This window comes from Bison bison, unplaced genomic scaffold (assembly GCF_000754665.1).
Source record: "Bison bison bison isolate TAMUID 2011002044 unplaced genomic scaffold, Bison_UMD1.0 scf7180017864209, whole genome shotgun sequence".
In the NCBI taxonomy this organism is placed as follows: Eukaryota; Metazoa; Chordata; class Mammalia; order Artiodactyla; family Bovidae; genus Bison; species Bison bison.
In genome coordinates, this window is record NW_011494781.1 from 1380091 (window position 1) to 1384963 (window position 4873).

General features: G+C 55.6%; 1 protein-coding gene across 3 annotated transcripts in view; it reads left to right on the plus strand.

The window, feature by feature from the left end:
* The window catches only part of SEMA4D (sema domain, immunoglobulin domain (Ig), transmembrane domain (TM) and short cytoplasmic domain, (semaphorin) 4D), a 76182-nt gene that overhangs the window by 18877 nt on the left and 52432 nt on the right, over positions 1–4873 (plus strand). Inside the window, exon 2 of one of the 3 annotated variants that reach the window (XM_010844794.1) lies at positions 4361–4438. The exons of 1 other annotated variant lie outside the window; for it this stretch is intronic. The gene's annotated coding sequence lies outside the window, so the exon portion shown is untranslated. Of the gene's footprint in view, positions 1–2855; positions 4439–4873 lie in introns of those variants that run through there. One more of the 3 variants, XM_010844792.1, reaches the window with a different exon arrangement.

The following is a 4873-nucleotide window of genomic DNA, read 5'->3' on the forward strand; positions in this document are numbered from 1 at the left end:
GAGGACTCACCGGGTTGACATTTGCACAGCTCCGAGAGCCCTGCCTGGCACCTGGCCCAGGAGTCCCACCCTCTCCTCTGCTGCCCAGTGCCCACCCTACTAACCCCCGTAACTGTGCCCTGGGCTCCACACAGTGTCACCGCTGTGGCAGTGGGGTGGCAGCGTCCTGAGCCTGTGACGGCTGGGATCATAAGGAAGTGCCTCTGTGGGAAGTGGCGCCCACACTGCCCAGGGGCATCTGTCTAGACCACGTCCTCCTGTGTGGTCACAGGGAAAGCAGAAGTGCCTGGGTGAGGCTGGCCCGCAGCCAGCCTTGCAGACGAGGGAAGAACCCGTTCCCAGGACCAGAGATCATGCCACTTCTGTCTGAGGTCAGCCCACCAGACACTCTCCCACTGCAGGGGGCCGCAGCCCACCCTGAGGGACCCAGTGGATCCACCTGTCAGACCCTCCACAGTGAACATTTGCCCCCTTAGAATTCCTGCTCCATGTCCCACAGCGTGAGAAGAGCAGGAGTCAGGTGGACCTCCTTGGGGGCAAAGGTCATCAGGGATCCCCACTGGACGAGAAAGGCCAGACCCTGCATCTCTCATGCTCACAGGGAGCCCAGCACCTTGTCCAGGCCTTGGGTTGGTCTTAGCAGGGGGCGCCCAAAGAGGATGTTCTGTGGTGGATGGCATGGCCAGCTGGCCACATGCCAGGGCCAGTTCTGCAGGAAGCGAGGCCTCCAAGCTGTATCACCTTCCACAGAACAGGGGTGTTTGATGTGTGCTCACAGCCCTGCTTTCTATCAGCTGAGTAAGTCGGATGGTCAGAAAAGAGATTAGTGAAGCACGATTATTCACATTTACTCAGCCCTAAAAACCATATGCATCTTACCCAAGGATTCTGAAATGTGAGAAAACTGAACCCTTTCCTCCGGCCGGCACTGTTCCAGACCCATATTTGGGGGCCCCTTCCTTCCGTCCCTGCATCCTGTCTCTGCATCCTGTGTCTCTGGATGAGGACACTCAGCCTGTGTGAGGTAGCGAGTGTGGGCAGTGCCTAGAGGCCATTCCCTGACCAGGGGCCTGGTGTAACCGCAGCCCATGCTGAGGAAGGTGCCCTGCCCCTGAGCCCAGTCATTCTGGGCCAAGATGCCGCCCTCCCCAGGGACGGGTGGGAGGACCCTAGAGGGGGCGGAACTGGTGGCCTACTTTATGTGGTTTAAGAATGTTCAAGAATATCTCTGGGGCTTCTCAGGTGGCTCAGTGGTAAAGAATCCACCAGCCAATGCAGGAGACAAGCAAATTTGATCCCTGAATCAGGAAGATCCTCTGGAGGAGGAAATGGCCACCCACTTCAGTATTCTTGCCTGGAGAATCCCTTGGACAGAGGAGCCCGATGGGGTCCATGGGGTCACAAGAGTTGGACACGACTGAGCGACTAAACAACAACAAAATGTCTTTTAGATTTTTCAGTTAATTTTGATTCACATGGATTGGGAGGATAGACCTCCTGGCTAGAGACCCCTCTCTGGGCCTCCGTTCCTGCTTCATTCCTAACCTGCCCCCTAGCTGTGGTCTCAGAGCGGAGGTGCCTTCTGGGGGCTGCAGGACAGAGTGAGGCAGATTAACCCCTCAGCTGGAGTTTTCCACCTGGAAGGTGACAGCGTGATGGTGACGCACCGGCTGCCACTCTTCCGCGTCTCACAAGTTCTGAATCATCTGGAACGTGACTCAGAGCTCAGAAAGGGATGCCCCGCCCACTGTGGAATCCCATCTGCTGGAAAAACAGGGCCTTTGCGGGCCCCGGGGGCTGCTAGGCTGGGCTCCGGGCAGGTTGAAGGTTAATAGAGTTGGGGTCCGGCCAGCAGTGGCTTGTGATGGTCTCTTCCCTGTGTGGTGGCTGCAGAGTGAAATCCTCACTGTGACTTGGACTCAAACTCACCCTGGGAATTCTAGCAGAGGAGACTCCCAGGCACCTTCCTACAGTCCAGAGGGACACAGGCCTTTTCTAATCCTGCCATCTAGCTGGGCTCCATACCCTTCTGACCTTCCTGGTAGTTTCCAAGGCACATCAGGGTCAGACAGACAGAGGCCCCTTGGTCTACCATTGCCTGGCTGTAGCTGGTGTGGTTTGAACGTGGTTCAAAGGCAGCAGAGTCTCAAAATAGCAAGCTTTGCCACAAGGTGCTCAGCTGAGCCCAGGGCCAAGTTGATGTTCCTGGAAGTCTCCTTAAAGGGGTGTGCAAGCCGGTGAATCAGACTCAGAGGTCTGTGCAGGTGGTGTGTGCACAAATTCCTGAGGGGGAACTAGACCTGAGATGATGGGCTGATGACGGTTCCTTTGTGTCCTGCCAGGATGAGGTGACCTGGGCCTTCATGGAGCTTTTGCAGAAGCATGTGGGATCCCTGACGGGTTTGCCAAGCCGGGAGGGACGGTCATGTCCAGGGAAGGGGCAGGGCTGAAAGGACAGGGCTTTATGTTGGCTCCAGCCCTTGCCCATTCAAGCTGGATGACGGCCTGTGGTCAAGCTGGCCTCACTTCGTACCTCTGCTATATATTTTTAAGGAATCACTAGATATGAAGCAAAGAGAGTGGCATTTTGTGGTTTCAGACTTAAAAAAGAAATCCCCATTTGGGCCTGGGCTTGGTGAGGCTCCCAAGCCAGTCCCTCCTGCCTTGGCAGAGACCTTCTTGTCCTTCTGCAGCTGGGTTGGGTCTGGGGGCCCCGTGCAGGACAAGAGGAGTCCAGTCTCCTGGTGCAACCACAGGTGCTTCCTTCCCTGTGGACACTTGGAGGGGGCCGTGACCACCTGGGGGTGTAGGGTGTTGCCTTGGGCAGCCCTGCATGCAGTCCTCCACCTACCCCAGATTCCAGATGATTCTTTCTGGGAAGGTTCTGTGACATCTTCACTGAATGGTGAAGGGAAGGAACCACTGTTTCTGAAGTGCTCGCTGTGGGGCTGGGATGGCTCCTCGTCTCTGCCCCGAGTTCCTGGAGAAGGAAGGGTGGGAGCTGCTGGCTCCAGGGCAGAAGGGGCATCAGCTCCAGCTGGAGACACAGAGCTGCCCCAGAGCGGTTTCTGCCCTGCTCTGACACACCTGCCCCACCCCCAGCCCGGTGGGCCCTCCCAGAGCCCAAGAGGTGCTGACAAGGCCTCTGGGTGCTGCGAGATCCTGGAGGGAGGGAGTCCCAGCTCTGATCGTGGCTCCAGACCAGTTATTGCATTTTTTGAGTCTGTTTCTCCTCCACAGCAGCAACGCAAAACCTGTCTCCCCAGGGTTCGCTGGAGACTGGAGGTCCCAGAGACAGCAGGAGGCCACGCGACTGGTGGTGTCCTGTGTCCAGTGCCAAGTCTCTTGCCCCACAGGCCCCTTCAGGTGGCCAGTGTTTATGATCAGGCATGTGCACACTCCAGGGAGTTGCCCACGGGGGATGTGGTTCCCTGACTCACTCACAGTGGTAAGGGTCTAATGCCCTGGGTTTCTCACAGTGCACTCACAGCAAAGCACAGTAGAAATCTCCATTGTGAGCAGTGCTGGTGGAATCTGTCAGGAGTGCCTGACCACCATCTCACCTTCGCCTTTTGGTAGGATATTCATTATTCCTATTGCTTATAATTCTTCACAAGACCCAGTAATTGAATCTCAGCCAAATCCAGCCATCCATCTCTGAGGGCAGTTTTCAGGCTGCCCTGGTCCATGAGCCAAATTGTAGTGACAGCCGGGATTTAGGGGGATGAGTGTGACAGAGATGCTTCTCTGGGGTGTAGCTGGGATGTGTGGAGCAGAAAGGCAGGATCACCCTGGGGAAGGCAGGCAGTGTGCTGGCATTTCTGCTGGTTTTCAGCCCCTGAAACCACACAGGGAGCTCCAGCCAGGATATCTGGGGCGAGTCTGGGCTGTGCACTAAGCCCTGTAGGAGAGTGGGAGGGGTGCGGCCTGAAGGGGGCCCTGGGTGGTGCCATGGCACATCTTGTAAACAGAGGGTAGAGGTCACTCTGGGGTAGCCAAGTCTAGTTCTGAAAGAAAGTGTGGAGCCCCTTCCAAGGTCACTGGACAAAATCTCTAAAACTGACTAAACCCCATAGCAGCTGTTGCTCTGAGCCTCCCAGTTCCCTGACCCCTCATTAGGTAAAATACCGATGCTGTTGCCCGCCCTGGAGCATCCTAACCAATTATCTAATGCCGCCATTCCAGTAGGAATTTTCCCTGGAAAATTCCAGAGAATTTTGGGGTGGAGGGTGAGGCTATAAAAATTGGCTACTAGCCTTCAAAAGGGGTCGGCTCTCCCTTGAGCCAGCCTGATGTTCTAACAGCTCTAATGAACTCTACTCTCTTCTCATTCTGCCTTATGTCTGGAAAGTCTTTCCAGCCCACGCATGGACCTCGGCAGAAAGGGCTTGATGGAGTTTGGAGTCAGAGGATGCACCCAGAGTCTAGAACTTTTCAGGTTCGTGGACCAGGGGTTGGTAGTAAAAGCTGATGTCATGACGATGTGTTTTAGAAAATTCTAGGCCAGCCAGATCACAGAGTAGACCACCATGGGGATTGGTGTTGGCTTGAGAAACCCTCTTCCCCCCGACACTTGTTTCTGCTGCAGGGTGACTGTGTGGGGCTGTGAGGTTCTGGTGGATCTTTGCCAGCACTGGGGGGTGTCCCCACTGTATCACAACAGTGCAGTGTCCTTTCGTTTCTGTGTTAACATTGATTCAGTGTAGTAGACACGTATATACTACAGTATGCTCCTGTGGTGTGCACATGTGTCTCAAATTCCTCATTCATGCAGCTTCCTCAGCAGAGTAGCTGAGGGGGTGGGGGTGGTTAAAGGAGTAGGTGAGGAGGTGGGGGGACTGAGGGAGTAGTGGGGGGTGGGGAGTGAGGCGGT